This window comes from Mesoplodon bidens, assembly GCF_964165515.1.
Source record: "Mesoplodon bidens genome assembly, chromosome: 1".
Lineage (NCBI taxonomy): Eukaryota > Metazoa > Chordata > Mammalia > Artiodactyla > Ziphiidae > Mesoplodon > Mesoplodon bidens.
The window spans coordinates 184,987,293-185,006,224 of NC_138176.1; positions in this window are offsets into that span (position 1 = coordinate 184,987,293).

Genomic DNA, 18,932 nt, shown 5'->3' on the forward strand with positions numbered 1-18,932 from the left:
TGGAGAACTATCAGGTTGTTATGTATAGCCCTTGAGGAGGACCTGGGACCCTGCCCCATCTCTGCACTGTTTCTTGACTGCCTTTCCTTTATTTCTGCATTCCTTCACTCTTCTATTTGAATCTGCCCTCTGGAGCTCAGGGAACATCTAGGAGGCTAAACCTTTTTCCTACAAGCAAGGAAGTGGAGGACAAGGAAAGGCTTTTGTCCACAGGGTCCTGCTCAGTTTCATTCGCAGGTGATGATGATGTTGCTGGTTCAAAGACTATGTTTTGAGAACCACTGATACTTAGTAATGGATCTTTTAACCCTGGATTAAAAAAATCCCTGGCTTTGGTATCAGCATTAGTTTATTTTCCAATTTGACAGGTAATTCTTGTGCAGCAAGGTTGAGAATCATTGGTGTATGCATTTAACCAAGTTATAAAAGGTGAAAAATTTTTAATAAAAGTCAAGATTTTAAAAGACTGAGATGAAAAAAAAGATAATGCACTGAATTTAAGAGCCAGGACTAGTTTCTAGCTTCCTGGTCTATCCCTATGTGTAAACAATTTAAATTCCTATGGGAAAACAACTCAAAATCTGGGATCTTCTGTAAAACAAGGACATCATAAGGTGATCATCAATGTACTTTCTAACAAAAATTTTATGACACAGCTTTTGTAGTTGGCATTTCATGTTGTTAGAAATAATGTGGTAAAACATTATTAATTAACATTACTAATATAAACACACGTAAACATAAGTTTAATGGTATTACTTATCATTATCTTGTTAAAGACCAGAGGCTTATGGTGGGATGGGGAGACCTACTCAATAGTGACTTTTTTTAGTAGCAAGTAGTAATCGCAGTGTCCAGTAGGTGGCAATAGTAACCTTTCATACAACTTTTAAATAGTTGTGTACTTATTGGTAAATATTTGTTTTCTCATTTGACTATACAAATAAAATAGCAAAAATACTTTATAGACCCCTGGAGTTTTATTTATTTATTTATTTTTCTGCTTTGAGCATGTTACAGAGGTTACTTTAGTTGTCACTCTGCAGTAATGCATTTTTAGAATTTAAAGAATTCATTTCTGTTTTAACTTTTATTATAGAATTTTTTCAAATATACAGAAAAAAAGAACACCCATTTACTTACCACCCAGCTTCAGCAATTATCAACATCATGCTCTTGCTCTAGGTACATCTATCCCTTCCATCTACCTACCACTCCCCAGCTCGTCCTCATCCTTGCTAGAGTAATTAAAAGCAAACCCCTATAAAGAGTTTTAAGAATAATCAAGCTATAATTATAAGAAAATTTTAGGTCCATTTTTCAGAACCCAATGTTTTTGTGTTCTACTCTGGCCATTGAGGACATTTAGGTTCTTTGGATTGTATTTTTCATGTAATAATGGGCAAAACACCTATTTCTAGTGCTTTGAGAACTTAAGAGTACATAGTAACAGAACTAGCCACAAAAGGTTGTATATAAATATCAATACTTTAAAAAATAAGAAGGAAGAAATTGGTATCTTCACTTAAATTTTTGTTTTTGAATCAAAATATGAAATTAGAAATGTAACTAAGGGATAGGTTGAAATAATAGTTTTCATTCTGAAGGTTTTCAAAGGAACAAAAAGTTTTATTGTATTGCTTTATTTTAAAAAACAGGACATTAAATAAATTGGGCAAGTAGAGAAAGGAAAACACAATAAAAAATTTAAAGAAAACAATGACCTATAATTCCTTAAGTAACTGCTTAACATTTCATATACTTCCTTTTTTTCTTCTTCCCATGGGGAGGTCTCCTTTTTCTCCCTGAAATAACATGGTTGTGATCATGTTGGGTATAAGGTAGGAAGGGTGATGTCTTGGCTTTGGCGGTTTCCCACATCTCCAGCTCTTTCGTCACTTTTATTTGAAAAAAGCCAACCAAAAGCAATTTTCAAGTATTTGCTAAATGAAAGGTTTAACACTTCATATCTTGTCATATGTTGCATAAAACTTTATAGTATTGTTTCCTAAGTTGGTAATTACTTTAATGAAAATTAATTTACGTAAATTTTAAGTTGAATAACCCAGTGTTTCCCAAAGGGGAGTAAGTGTACCAAGGAAGACCAAGAAATGAATTTTGATGGTAAGTGAGCCACATCTTTAAGAGTTTAGTATGCTTTACTATATTATAGGAAAATATAACTTGCACATAAATGACCATGACTTCAGGGGCATTGTTGCCTAGGATGACATTGCCTAGATGATTATTTGTAAAGTCTATTTAAAAATATTGTGTAAATTATGTAAATATATAAGCTATATAAACTGCTTTCCAAAGTAGTTATACAGTTTTACATTCCCTCCAGTAGTGCATAAGGGTTCCAGTCTCTCCACATCCTTGCCAACACTTGGAATTGTCTGTTTTTTATTATAGCCATTCTAGTGAGTGTGTAGTAGTCATATATGTTTTAATTTGAAAATAAATTATTTTGCTGAGAAAGTGTTTGGGGATAAATGATAGAGTTTTAAATGTGTGCCATTTAGAAGATGGAGTATATTTATACTATGAAGCTCCAGAAGTAGAGGTAGGACTAATGTAGACTTTATAGGGAAGCAAATTCTGGCAAAAAGTTAAGCAAAAGTTAAATACTATGGACTTTCTTGCAAAGTTGTAGTAACCTTTTTATTGATTATATTTACATCCAGCTGTTTCAGTGTTTCCTGTTACAGTCAACAGAAATTAACCAGAGAAGAAATGTAATGTAAGGATATGTAGTGATTCACAGAATCTAAGGAAAAGTTAAACAACTGGTACTTGGAAAGGATAGGAAGCAGTGCAGCTTAAGGGATCTAAGCAGCAGGAACCAATGGACAGCTTCTTCAGAGAGCTACTGTCAAGGTGAATTTGTTTTCTGACCTTGTGTCACTCTACTCAAGATTTAAATTTTAAGGAGAAAGAGTCTTTTTGGCCTAGTTTAGTTTACACTCCCACTCCTTGGTCAGGAGAAGGCAGAATTGATAATCTCACCAAAACTGCATGCAGTAGGGTAGAAGAAATTGCCCAGGGGGAATATTGAAATGCCTTTACCAAAAGAAGGGGCTCACTGGGTGCTGGGCAGGCAAGACCAATAGATGCCCACTATACCACGTCACTATCTCTGATGAATGACTAGGAAGAATTAATAGCAATGATAGGAGGGTCAACAAATCTCTAAGGGTCATTCATTCCTTGAATATTTATTAAATGTCTCTTCCTATGATTTCTATGAAATCAATGTATTTCTTTGACCTAAAAAACATTTACTTTGTTACTCAAAGTATTTTTACATACATAACAAATATTCTTTGAATGCAAAAAAATGTTGCCCATTTACTTTTTGGAGGGGAGAAATGTCAATTTCATTTTATTAAACATAAATAGGAACACATGAACAGATTCCCATGGTAAAAAGTTTAAATCAGATACAGCAAAACTTCTATGATTCTCCCAATCAGCCTCTCTTGTGGCTCCATGTGGATCTTCTATACTTGTACAAATTATATTCCTACATTTACAGTTAATTGCCTGTTGACATATGTAGGTTTTTCATATTTAAAAATAGATAGTATTAGCAAGTACTTTTTTAAGGTAGGTTGCTAAAATAATATAGTGGTTAAGAGCACAGACCCTAGAGACAAACTATAAGGATTCAAGTTCTAGCTCTCCTATGTAGCTGTATATTGTTGGTATTGCCCAGTAATTTTAAGGAAACTTCTTATTGACTTACAACACAAATTCATAACTATGAACAACTTGATGAATTTTCCTAAAGTGAACATGTACCTAGCATATAGGTCAAGAAGTAGGTAATAACAGTACCCCAGAAAAATACTCCCTCCTTGAAAAATACTCCTCTTCAAGGTAACCACTATCATGACTTCTAAGAACATGTATTTGTTATTCCTCTTTTTGAACTTTATGTAAATGGAATAATAATTACCATATGCATTTTGGGGGGGAGACCCAGGTTCACTCAGTATGTTTATGAAACTCATCCATGTTGTACGTATTTATATTTTATTAATTCTCATTGCTGTTTTAATATTCCATTGTGTGAATATATCACAATTTATTCATTCTACTGTTGATGGACATGTGGATTCTTTACAGTTTGAGGTATTACAAATAATGCTATTCTGAACATTCTTATACAGTTTTTTGGGCGGAGGTTTTAGGGATTTTACAAATAATGCTATTTATTAACATTCTTGTTCACTTCTTTTGGTGAACATATGTTTGCATTTCCCTTAGATATATATACCTAAGAGCGGAATTACTGGATCATAAGTTAGGTATATGTTCATTTATAGTAGATAATGCTTCACAGTCTTCCAAAGTAGTTGCACCAATATAACTTCCAACGGCGTGTGAGAGTTCCCACTGATCTATATCCTTGCCGATAATTGGTTTATCTTTTTCATTTTAACCATTTTGCTGAATGTGACGTGGTCCAGTAATTTTTGAAGAGTGTAAAAATCCCATTAGTGGGGAAGACAGAATGTAAGGTGTCACTCCCCAGTGATTGAAGTTGGCTCTGAGGTCGGGCAAGGCCCGGGCTGGGCAGACCTGCCCTACGGGTGAGGGGTTGCTGGCATGTCAGCACTCCTGCCCTTCTTCATTACCCTCTCTCTGTATTGGGGCCCACATGCCCTTTGGAAAAAGGGATCACCTGAGAAGCACAATACAAGGGCTTGTCCTTTGCATCTGGGCTGGTGATCTGGGCAGAGGCTGGGACAGGAGCCACAAGAGTCAGGTAGTTTTCCCAGAAGAGGCCCAGTGCCTCCCTCCTTCCCAGGGTCACCACCTTCCTGGCTCCTCCTGCCTTGTGCCCTCTCAGGCCTTCCAGCCCCTTGTACCTTTACTACTGTTTGGTTAAAGCCTCTATTTTGCTTAAAAAAAAAAAAAATCAGGTGATCTAGAGTTTCATGGGATTTATAAAATAACTTTTTCTTTAAAAAATGAAAAGAGATGGAAGAAATCTGTTATTCTCTGACTCCAACAAGTTACCATCTTCTGGGGAAAGATTAATTTGGTTTGGATTATCCTATGTAATAAAGGGCCCTCCATCAGACTCTAGAACCTGGTTTTGAACATTACTCCTTCTTTATATCTAAATCCCATATTTGGTAAAATTAGGTGTTTAAGGTTTTAAAATTATTGTTCCTGGTATATTATGCAATTTCAAATATTACTACTCTTACCCTAGACTGGAGACTGCAAATACCTGACTCACATTTTGTCATCCCTTGTTTCCAACCAGGCAGACTATGACAGATGACGTGACTCACAGAATGTTCTCCCACTGATTTCTATGTGGTCTCAGATTTTTTTTTCTCAGTACAGTGCTCCACATAGTCACACTGTTGAATAGACTTGTGATGGAAGATTAAAACACTCTTTTCGTCCTGTACCTCAAGGTACAAGGTGATCAGCTGAGTCTTAAAATTTTCTTAAGTATTGCCATTGTTGGTTGGCCCTATATTATACTGAGAGAAATGTGACTCATTCTTAGAAAGCTGTCGTTTAAATCTATTACTTAGTCATGCTGACTGAGGAGCTGGCTTACTTTTATTTTATTCTTGTTTAATTTTTTTTGTTTTCCTTTCTATTTTAATATTTAATTGATTTTTTTTTCTTTTGGACTAGGAAATATTCTGAGAAGTTTGCTGCAGCTTCATAGGTCAAAGTAAGTTAGGGGAAATGACTTGAAAGAGGAGGAAAGATGATGCAGATACAGGGTTACACGTGAATACTGACAGTTTGGGGGTTAGGGAGACCTTTAGAGGCCTCTATGGTTTTGGAGTATATTGGTTATGGTATGATATATATTGATTATAGCTTGTCACTTGAAATTAAAATTAAAAATAATTTATGGTAGTGAATTACAAAGTAGCATTTTTCAAGGTGACGTTAGAAAATAAGTTGCTTCTTTAAAAATTTTGACTGCTAAAATGATAAAGCTGATGATTAAAACCTAAGATGAAAGATAATTAAAACCTGAAGGGGATAAAGAAGGAAGGAAGGATGGATGAAAAATAAAAGAGTTTGGTGATATAGATGAAACCAGGAGATAAGTTTTAGCAGTAGTAGTTTATGCTAATGTCATATTCCCAGCTCCAACCCCTTACTAAGTGTGTTACTTTGAGCGTTCACTTGCCTTGTGAGCTTCAATCTTTTTGACTATAACACAATCATAAGAAAGGTCGCCTTTATTAACTCAAAGTGTTGTGAAAACTACTCAGGTAATGTAAATGAAATTATTTTATAAAATGAAGGTACAATCAACTGCTGTTATCATAAATACTAGGATAATATGTGAGCCTCAACATGTAAATAGCTCAAACTAGGTTAAAAAAAAAAATTCTAGCTTTCCTTTTCTGCCCATAATGGAATAACGTATACCAGACTTGCCCTCTACCTGTGAACGGCTAGAAAACTGGACAAAAATATTTGAAGCTACTGTTTGCTGACCTTGGAAAACATGCAGTACGGGTGTGTGTTCTCTGAATGGATGGAAACAAATAAGTTGTACAAAAGCCTCAGCATTCTGCCTGATGTCACTTTCCAGACCCTGCACAGGAAGAGGGAAACCAAGGAAAGCATGGCAGTCTCTTTATAGAAGTCACTGAGATCAGATTTGGGGAAAGCTGTGGCAGCTTCAGTTTGTGAGGCATGGCACCAGAGATGTAGGCGCTATGCAGGGAAGCTCCAGGACTCTGCAGGGGGGTTCACTGAGACTTCTGCTCTGTGCTAAGATGGGCCTGCATAGATTGAAATGCCACAAGGCTAGACTAAACGCAATTATTGGGGAGCTTTAAGTTGAACAATTCCCAGGACTTACATGTGGCTGAGAGACATTTGAGTTTTGACCACCAGAGTGGCAAGACATTGTTGAAAATCCTGGGCATTCAGTAGATAACCCAGAACTGTGCCTTCAAATAGGGCTAAAAGAGCTCTAGAGTAGAGGCTACTCTGGACCACCAATAACACTTTAAAAACAACTTCAAAAGGATAAAATTGAGGGCTTCCCTGGTGGCGCAGTGGTTGAAAGTCCGCCTGCCGATGCGGGGGACACGGGTTCGTGCCCCGGTCTGGAAAGATCCCACATGCCATGGAGCAGCTGGGCCTGTGAGCCATGGCCACTGAGCCTGCATGTCCGGAGCCTGTGCTCTGCAATGGGAGAGGCCACAACAATGAGAGGCCCGTGTACCGCAAAAAAAAAAAAGGATCAAATTGACTGGCAAGGAAGTTAACTGCCTGCCAAATTCAACACTCTTTAAATGCAGAAAACAAAATCCAAAATTTTAAGAACATAGCTTTTATGGTGTCTGGTACCCAATAAAAATTATGACATGCAAAAAGGAAGGAATATGTAAGTAAGAAAATCAGTCAATAGAAACTGACTCAAATGATGGAGATGAATGAAGTAGCTGACAAGGGCTTTAAAACAACTATAGTAAATATGTACAAGTATATAATGAAAAACATGAACATAATGAGGAGAGAAATGGAAGACATTAAAGAAGGCAAAGGGAGCTTTAGAGCTGCAATGCAATTTAGAAATGCAGTATCTGAACGGAAAATTCACCAATGGATTAACACCTATAGCCACTGCAGAAGAAGAGAAGCATGACTTAAAGATACTGCAATAGGAACTATACAAATTGAGGTACAGAATGAAAATAATAATAGTAATAAAAGGCCAGATCCTCAGTGATCTGAGGAATATTCAAAGTGATCTAATGTATGTGTAATTGGAGTATCTGAAAAGGGCAGGGGAGAGGAGCCAGAAAATATATATTTGAAGTAATAATGGTTTAATTTTTAACAAACAGGATGAAAACTATGATTTCTAAATCTAAGTAGATGCACTTCAAGCAGGAATATTGAAAGGAAAACCATTCTAAGGCATATCATATTCAATTTGTTGAGAACCAGTGGTAACATAAACTCAAAAGCAGCCAGAGAGAAAAAGAAACATTAAATACAGGGGTACCAAGGTAAGAATTACTGATTTCTTGTCAGAAATAATGCAACCCAAATAGGGAATGGAATGATGACTTTAACATGCTTTAAAAAAAGTCAATGTAGGGCTTCCCTGGCGGCGCAGTGGTTGAGAGTCCGCCTGCCGATGCAGGGGACACAGGTTCGTGCCCCTTTCCAGGAAGATCCCACATGCCGCAGAGCAGCTAGGCCCGTGAGCCATGGCCGCTGAGCCTGCGCGTCCGGAGCCTGTGCTCTGCAACGGGAGAGGCCACAACAGTGAGAGGCCCGCGTACCACAAAAAAAAAAAAAAAAAAAAATGTAGAATTCTATGTCAAGTGAAAATATCCTTCAAAAATGAGAGAAGCATAAAGACTTTATTGACAAATAAAACACAGAAAATTTATTTCCAGCAGACCTGAATTACAAGAAATGTTAAAGGAAGTCCTTCTAGAGGAAGAAAACTGATACCAGTACAAACCCAGTTCCATACAAATGAATGAAGAATGCCAGAAATGGAAAATATGTGGGAAAATATGAAAAATGCTTTTCTGATTTTTATCCTTTCTTTAAAAAAAACTACCTTTTAAAAGCAAATGTAATAACAGTGTATGGTGGGGTTTATAACAGTTTGAAGTAAAATGTAGCAAAATAGCACAAAGGTTGGCATGGTATATACTTATACTTGGCTTATTTCAGTTGCATGCAGCTTTCTGTGTTCATCTAGTATTTTTAGTGGATAAAATCACATGTAAAATCAAAAGTCAAGTTAATACTAAAAATTTTTGTTATCGTGTTAAAACAAGTTTGCATTTTTGAAAACATTGTAGTAGAACTGACTGTATAGTTCACCTAGTATGACAAATGTTTGCACCCATGTTACCATGGTGAAAATCAAGATACAGAAAATTTCCATCACCCCCAAAAGTTTAATTGTACACTTTGTACTGATTCTTGCCTTCAGCTCCAAGCAACAATAGATTTGTGTTCTGTCACTATAGTTTTGCTTGCTGTAGAATTTCATATGGATGGATCATACACTTGTTATGTGTATGTTTTAATATTTTAAAATTCATCCACATTGCTGCATGTATCAAATACATCATTCTTTTCTATTGCTGAAATATATTCCATTGTATAGATACGCCAAATGTATTTATCCATTCATTCACCTGTTGATGGGTATTTGTGTTGTTTCCAGTTTGTGGTTATTATGAATAAAACTTCTCTGAACATTAATGTACAAGCTTTTTTTGGTGGACATTTGCTTTCTTCTCCCTTGGATTAATAATGGAACTGCTAGGTCATATGGTGACAGCTTTCATAAGAAACAACCAAATAGGTCTCCAAAGTGGTTGTACTATTTTATACCCCCAACAGCAATGTCTGAAAGTTGAAATTGCTTCATATCCTTGGGAAAAGTTGGATTTTTAATGTTTAATTTTAGCTATTCTAGTGGGTGTGTAGTGATATCTCATTGTGATTTTAACTTGAATTTCCCTAGTGACTAATGATGCTAAGCATCTTTTTATGTGCTAATTAACTATTCTTCTATCTCCTTTGGTAATTAGTACAAAGTGTCTATTCAAATCTTCCACTCTTTTGAAAAGTTGGATTGTTTGTCTTCTTATTGAATTGTAAGGTTACTTTATATTATCTGGTTTCAAGCCCTTTGTCAAATATATGTATTGCAAATATCTTCCAGTTGAGGACTGACTTCATTTTCTTAGTTGCGTCTTTCAAAGAGCAGAATTTTATAATTTTCATAAAGACTATTTTATTAATATTTATTGTATGGTTAGAGCTTTCTGTGTCCTAATATATCTTTTCCCTCACAAAAGTTGCAAAATTTTTCTTCTGTATTTTCCTCTATTACGTGTCTTTTATAAGGTTAATAAGTTTTAACCTTTACTTTTAGATTTATGATTTATTTCAAATAAGTTTTTTGCATGATGTCATGAAGGAAGTATATTTGTTCCATACTGATATCCAATTGCCCCAGCACCATTTGTTGAAAAGACTGTTTCCCTAGACTTCACACCTTGGTCAAAAATTTATTAACCATATATGTGTAGGTTTATTTTTGAACTCTCTATTTTGTTCCACTGATCTATTTGTCATACTACTACCACATTGTCCTAATAACTGTAATTTATGGTAAGTCTTGAAGTCAGAAAATATAAGCACTCCAACTTTGTTCTTTTTTAAAAATATTTGTTCTGGCTGTTTTATATCATTTGTATTTCTACCTACATTTTAGAATCAGGGAATTCCCTGGCGGTCCAGTGGTTAGGATTTGGCACTTTCACCACAGTGGCCCATGTTCAGTCCCTAGTTGGGGAACTAAGATCCCACAAGCTGTGCAGTGCAGCCAAGAAAAGAAAAAATTTTTTAGAATCAACTTGTCAATTTCTACCACAAGGGCTTCTGGGATTTTGATTGAGATTTCATTGAATCTACTATATTCTAATTTAGAGAGAACTGGTACCTTAACAATACTGAGTCTTCTAATCCATGACTGGTATATCTCTCAACTTATTTAAATCTCCTTCAATGGCTCTCAGCAAGAAAAAGTTTGAGGAAATTCCTTTCTATGCCTAATTTGATGAGAGTTTTTGGTTGTTGTTCCTGAGTAGGTGTTAACTTTTATCAAGTGCTTTTTCTGAATCTAGAGAACCACGTGGATTTCCTTTTTTAGTTTGTTAACATGGTGAATTTCATTGATTATTTTTAAAAGGTTAGACCAACTTTCTGTTACTGGAGTAAATCCCACTTGGTCATGATGCATTATCCTTTTTATGTGTTGCTAAGTTAGATTTGATAATATTTTATTAGGAACTTTTCCAACTAGCCTCAGGAGAGAGATTGGTTTTTAATTTTCTTTTCTTGTGATAGCTTTACTTTTGGTGTCAGAGTAATGGTAGACTCATAATAAGTTGAGAAGTATTCCCTCTATTTTCTGAAACTTTCTCTAAGACAACTATTATATCTTCCTCAAATGTTGGATAAAATTCACCAGTGAATGCATATGGAATTAGGGTATTTTTTGTTGGAAGATTTTAAGTTATTTCATTTATTCAGATGATATAGGGCTATTTAGGTAATTAATTTTTTTTCTTTTTTTTGCCAGTTTTGGTTCTGTAAATTTTGGCTATCAAGGACTTGGCCTGTTTCTTATAAGTTGTCATATTTATTGCAATAAATATGTTTAAAACATTTCTCTTTGACTCTTTTAATATATATGGAATCTATGGTGATATCCCTCTTTCATTTTTATACTGGTAATTCATGTCTTTATTTTTTTCTTGATTCTTCTAAGCTAGTTTATTATTTTATTGATCTTTTTTAAAAAATCAGCTTGAATTTCACTAGTTTTTCTCTGTTGTTTGTGCATTTTATTTTATTTTATTTTATTTTATTTTTTTTTTTTTCTTTTTGCGGTATGCGGGCCTCTCACTGTCGCGGCCTCTCCCGCTGCGGAGCACAGGCTCCGGACGCGCAGGCCCAGCGGCCATGGCTCACGGGCCCAGCCGCTCCGCGGCATATGGGATCCTCCCAGACCGGGGCACGAACCCGTATCCCCTGCATCGGCAGGCGGACTCCCAACCACTGCGCCACCAGGGAGGCCCCATTTTATTTTTAATTGGAATTTTCACATACCATGTAATTCACCCATTTAAAGCATACACTCAGGGTTGTTTGTTTGTTTTGTTTTGTTTTGTATATTCAGAGTTGTACAACCATCACCATAATGAATTTGAGAACAGTTTAATAACCCCAAAAAGGAATCTATCCAGTCACTCTTAATTTTCCCCACATACCCTTCCCTAGTACTGGGCATCAACTAAACTACTTCATATCTCTATAAATTTGCCTATTCTGGACATTTCATATAAATGGAATCATGTAATTTGTGGTCTTTTGTGACTGGCGTCTTTCACTTAGCATAATGTTTTCAAGGTTCATCTATGTAGCATGTATCAGTGCTTCATTTATTTTTATTGTTGAATAATATTCTATTGTATGGCTACATCACACTTTGTTTATCGACTCATCAATTGGTGGACATTTGGATTATTTCCATTGCTTGGCTATTGTGAACAATGGTGCTGTGTTATTTGGGTACAAGTTTTGTGCAGACATATGTTTTCATTTTGCCTAGTATATATACCTAGCAGTGGAATTCTGGGTCAAATGTTAACTCTGTGTTTAGTCTTTGGAGGACATACCAGGTTGTTTTCCAAAGTGGCTGCATCATATTATATTCCCATCAGTAGTGTGTGAGGGTTCCAATTTCTCCACATCCTTACCAACACTTGTTATTATCTGTCTTCTTGATTGTAGCCATCCTAGTGGATGTGAATTGGTATCTCATTGTGGTTTTGATTTGCATTTCCCTGATGGCTAAAGATGTCCTTTTTCTCCTCAGCTGGAGTTTTGCTAGAGATTGTGTTGAATTTGTAGATCAATTTGAGGAGTATTGCTATCTTGATAATATTAAGTTTTTCTATCCACGAACACAGGATGCCTTTCCATTTGTTTAGGTCTTCTTTATTTCCTTCAGTGATGTGTTGTAGTTTTAGCATACAAGTCTTTCACTTTTGTTAACTTTATTCATAAGTATTTTCTTCTTTTTGCTGTTGTTATAAATGGAATTATTTTCTCAATTTCATTTTTGGATTGTTCATTGGTATTGTATAGAACTTCAGTTGACTTTTGTGTATTGTTCTTGTATCCAGCAACCTTGTTGAACTCGATTATTACTCTTAATTGTGTATGTGTGTGTGTGTGTGTGTGTATTCCTCAGGATTTTCTGTATTCAAGATTATGTCATCTGTGAATAGACATAGTTTTGCTTCTTTTTTTCCAATCTGGATGCCTTTTATTTCATTTTTTCCCCCTAATCTGTCTGACTAGAAACTCCAGTGCAATATTGAATAGAAATGTCAAGAAAGGACATCCTTGCCTTGTTTCTTATATTAAAAGGAAAGCACTCGATTTTTCATCATTAACTTTGATTAACTGAGGGATTTTGTAGATGCCCTTTATCATGTTGAGGGAGTTTCCTTCTATTCTTAGTTTGTTGAATATTTTTATCATGAAATGTTGAATTTTAAAAAATGTTTGTTTTGCATCTATTTGGAAGATTCTGTGGGAATTTTCCTTTGTTCTATTGACATGATATATTAATTGATTTTTGGATGTTAAATCAACCTTGCATTTTTGAGATAAACCCTTGGTTATGTTGTATGATCCTTTTTGTATATTGCTGGATTAAGTTTGCTAGTATTGTGTTGAGCAGTTTTGCTTCTATATTCATAAGAAATATTGCTGTATAGTTTTCTTTCTTGTGAAATCTTTGTGTGGTTTTGGTATTGGGGTAATACTGTCCTCATAGGATGAGTTGGGAAACGCTCACTCTTCTATTTTTACAATAGTCTGTGAAGAGTTGTTATTTAAAAAAATATTTGAATTAACCAGTGAAGCTGTCTGGGTCTCAGCTTTTCTTCTGGGTAATTTTTTATTTCTAATTTAATATCTTCACTTTTTCTAGGTCTATATGGATTTTCTTTTTCTTATTAAGTTAGTTTTGGTAGTTTGTGTCCTTCTAGGAATTTGTCTGTTTCATCTACGTTACCTATTTCCTTACTATCCTTTTCTGTATGGGCAGAAGTGATATCTCCCCCTTCATTCCTGATTTTAGTAATTTGAGTCTTCTCTTTTCTTTGCTTGGAGAGTCTAGTTTAAAGTTTGTCAATTTTGTCGACTTTTTCAAAGAACCAATGTTTGGTTTTATTAGTTGTATCTATTGTTTTTCTATTCTCTATTTGATTTATTACTACTCTAATCTATCATTTCCTTCCTTCTGCTTGCTTTAGATTTAATTTACTCTTCTTTTTCTAGTGTCTTAAGGTGTAAGTTTAGGTTATTGATTTGATATCCTTTTATTTTTTTAGTGTAGCCATTTAAAACTATAAAATTTTGCTTTAGCTGCATTCCATAAGTTTTAGTATGCTGTGTTTTCATTTTCATTCATCTCAAAGTATTTTTCAGTTTCCATTGTGATTTCTTCTTTGACCCATTGGTTATTTAGTAGTGTGTTATTTAATTTCTATATCTTTGTTAATTTCCCATATTTGTTTGTTATTAATTTATAATTTCACTCAACTGTGGTAGTTGGAGAATGTATTTGGTATGATTTCAATCCTTTTAAATTTATTGAGGTTTGTTTTATGGCCCAGCATATGGTCTATCCTAGAGAATGTTCTACGTGCACTTGAGAAGAATGTGTATCCTCCAATTGTTGAATAGAGTGTTCTGTAAATGTCTCTTTTTTTTTAATTATCTATTTATTTGATTGTGCCAGGTCTTTAGTTGTGGCACATGGGATCTTCGTTGCCTTGTGCGGGATCTTCATTGCAGCATGTGGGATCTTTGGTTGCGGCATGCAGGCTCTTAGATGCAGCATGCAGGATCTGGTTCCCTGACCAGGGATCGAACCTGGGCCCCCTGCATTGGGAGTGCAGAGTCTTAACTGCTGGACCACCAGGGAAATCCTTGTAAATGTCTTTTAGTTCTAGTTGGTTTAAAGTTGTTAAAGTGTGCTACATTTTTATTAGGTAATATCTTTGTTTTTCTCCTCCTCCTCCTCCCCTTACCCCTCCCTCTCCCCCTCCCCCTTTCTCTCCTCTCCTTTTCTCTCCTCCTCTTCTTGTGTGTGTGTGTGTGTATGTGTGTGTGAATGACATAGTCTTCATTATTCTTCTAACCCCATTTCCCCCCTGGGTCCTTTATTTTTTATTGAGGGGATTTTTATAGCACTATGATTTTTAGGAATACTTGGGCTGAGTTATAGAAGAACTGACTGTATGCTTTAAATGGGTACTTTTTAAAATATAAATTATGCCTCAGTAAAGTTGATTTTAAAAGAAATTAATAATTCTGGGTTAAAGTTATTTAAGATTGTAAATTACAGTTTCTTAGAGTAACAAATAATTGTATTGAACAGAAAGATTTTGAAAACTTACTCCCTTAAAAGAGATTTTTAAAAATCTATCCACCCTTTTCTAATCTATTTTTCTACTTCCACTAAACTTGTCATATAAACCCAATTTTTCCCCACAAAGTTTGGATTATTCTTTTGTCTTAAATTGTTTAGTAAAATGCTTCTGCCTTTATTATTATTATTTAACGTTTTAAAAAGTTACTGATGATTGGCAATATCTGACCTTAAAATTCTAGCTGTCAACCATGTCAGGCTAAGAGAGCATATTTACCAGCAATTGTTCTTTAATTCAAAATACAATGTTCCCTTTATGTTCATTTAAAAAGGAAGAGTTGGTTCCAACTCTTACTCTTCTCCCAATATTGCCTGCAAAGTAGAAAGCAATTTTGCATAGATTAAAAGCCTAAGTTAACCATTTACAAAAGCATGTGGACTTGTCAGGTCATCTCAATGGATTCATTGAGAATTCAAAGGAATAAGAAACAGAGCCTTCATTACATGTCTTTAGCTTGGCTAATCATTTAGCTTTAGCTAATCATTTAACAAACATTTGTTCCCATGGGAAAATGATGTTTCGGTATACTAATGATAACCTTCAACATTCTAAAAGAATAAAATGCAACACAGCAAAACCTGTTGAGTGCTTACTAAAAGTAAGGTGTGTTATGAATTTGGTTTAATGATAGTTTATAATTTTGAAGGCATGTTTTGAGACTCATAGCCAAGTTTTAATATTAAGGTCAATAGACATCATTGGGCTTCTAGTTATGAGAACTAAAGTGATAGAGGTAAGTGAATAATGCTGTCATTGTTTTCTCCAAATGTTTATTTTCATAGATCTGTCTCGGATGGTTAATTCTAGATGATACTGATAAACTTCTGACTTGGTAAGAGTTTGAAATAATGTTATATGTAAAAATGAATGAACATTCTCTAAAAATACACATCTTCTCAAAAGAGTGACCTGGTTTTTTAATAAATTTTAGCTTAAACATATAGTCTAGCTGTAAATTAGGGAACCTTCCCTCCCTGTTGTTTTCTCATTAGATGCTGTTCTTCCTTTATAGTGCTTACTACAGTTTATTTGTGTGTTCATTTCTTCAGTCTATGTCCCATGTCTGATTTTCATGTATATATTTTTTACCACTATACATCCAGTACCTAGAACCATGCCTTGCATGTAGTATACACTCTAAAAAAACTGTTGAATAGCCAAATAAATAAAATGTCAGGAGACCTGCCTTGAATCCAGTCTTAACTCCATTCTGACTTAAGAAATAACTTGAGCAAGTGACTTGCTCTTACACTCTTTGTGCCTTTTTTCCCTGTTTAGTGATAATAGTACCTTACATATAATGCATTACATCTCTATAATATTCAAAACATTTTCACAACATTCACTGAATGATTACTATGTGCCAGATACACTTCTAGGTATTAAGGATACAACAGTAAACCAAAAAAGACAAAAATCTGAGCCTTCATTGAGCTTATATTCTGTTGTTTTGTTTTGGTCCTCACAACACCCCTGTGAGGTTACTGACAGGGGTGTTGATACTGATACTGATACTATTAATTTACTGATGTGGAAGTAGAGACTTGAGGTTAAGCATTTACTCCCGATCAATCAGCTGGTGAGTTCAAGAACCAGATATTTTATATCCAGTGCTTTTCCTTCCTCCCCTAACTCCCCATCTATTGTATAGGAATTTTTTGAGGAAAAGTAAGATCCAATTTATATATCTTCTGTAAATATGTTGCATAAATACAAAGTGATGGCATGATTCAGGTTTTAAAGTAGCTTTAAAAACTATGGCATTTCAAGATACCTTAAATCCAAAAGAAATTTAAAATTTAAGTATGAACTTCTTTGTTTGGATATGGCCTGCTTTTATTTATGTAGCACCTCTTATACCTAGACCCTTGGCTCTCGGAGTTGGGGCTTCCTGTTGTTAAATGATCTAATACTGTACATTAGTATGGAAATCTAGACAGTGCCCATAGTAGATAACATATTAGTTGCTAAGCAAGGGAAATTATTATGCCATCTGCTGCCTCTTATAAGGTGTGTTATTACCCTACTCATTTTCTGAATCAACACACCAAAGGCACCATAAGTAATGTAAATTATAGTGGCTTGCACATTTTTTAACTAAATAAGCAGTTTATAAGAAAAAAAAAACTTTGTGCCTCTTCTCAATTTTAATGGATGCCACGGAAAATTATTTTTGTCCTTCAAACTCTCTTTTTATGGGACAATCTTTTATTAGACCATCAGATATCCCATATTCAGACTTAAGCAAGAATTTTTCTTTGTAATGAACTTACAGCAGTTCTTTAGCATTGATAGTATGCTACTCATGGAAAATCTGGTATTTATTTTAATTTGATCACTTTAAATTTTAAAAAGCATAAAATGCTCCCACATATGCTTAGGCTTGCATAGAGGAACCTGGAAAATATATATCTATTTGGCAGAAGTGATAAAGTAACTTCTTTATAAATATGCCCTAAAAGCCATACATTTGATATAATTCTATTTGACCTTTTATCCTACTAAAGGATTAGATTTCCATAGAAAAACACTTCTCAAAGTGTGTTCCTTGAGTGTGTTTCTTAAGATATCAACAAGTATTATTGGGAGAGAAGGAAGGTTTCTGTAGTCAAATATGATGAAAATGCGAAGTTAAATAGTTTTCTTCACTATCAGTCTTCTCAGAGCCTTTAGTATGTTAATACGTTAGTGTGTATTATAATCTCTAGTGGGCAGTATTTTTCCCAACATTTTGCCACAGGATGTTCTTTTTCTTAGGAGTATCTTATGGGACTAATGTTCTGCAAAACACAGTTTGGGGAACACTGCCTTAGAGTATATGTTGGCATTTGCGTAATAGCCTATGAAGTCTATACTTGTTACAGGTTGCTCCTTAGTCCTCTTCTTTCTCTGGGCACTCTCAATGGTACCAAACACTTTAAATGCCACATGTAATCAAGGATCCTCAAATATGTAAATTCACCAGCTCTGTTTTTTGAGCTCTACATCCATATATCTATATGCATAACCAACTTTTCCAACTGGGTATTGAGGCTTTCAAATTTAACTGTCCAAAACTGAACTCAGTATCTTCCTCTTAAATCTGCTCCTCTCCTATATCATTGAAGATCACTAGTATCCATCTAGCTTGTATCCAAGCTAGATGCATGGGAGCCATCCTTAACTCTTGCCACTCATTGTCCTTTCTCATCCAGCCATCAGCATGACCTAACTATCCTAATTCTTTATATCTCTTAAGTAAGTCCACTTCAGTTAAATTGCATCTAACTTAGTTTAAGCCTTCATCATCTTATACAGATTGCTAAAGTAACCCTTTAACTCAGCATTGTTCAATAGAAATACAATGCAAGCCACAAACCCAAGTCATGTACATAATTTTAAACTTTCTAATAGCCACATTAAAAAATGTAAGACCAAACAGGAGAAATTAATTTTTATAATATATTTTATTTAGCTCAGTGTATCCATATTATTATCATTTCAACATATAATCACTTACTGCTATACATATATATATAAACATATTTTACATTATTATTCGTTGCACTGTTTGAACTCCAGTGTGTATTTTACACTTTCAGCCATCTCAATTTGTGCTAGCTATATTGAAGAGCTCAATAGCCATATGTGGCTATAATAATAGGGCAGTACATCTTTAAGTGGTTTTCCTTTCTGCAGCTTCTTCCCCTTCCTATCCATTCTTCCCATTCAGCCAACATGGTATGTCTATATCTGATGGTATCCTTCCATTGTTTAAGATCCTTTGTTGATTCCTTGTTGCTTCAGGCCTCAAGATCCATGGTAATCTATATTTACCTCTCCAGCCTCATCTCACTTAACCCCACTTCAAATTCCTTACATACTGAT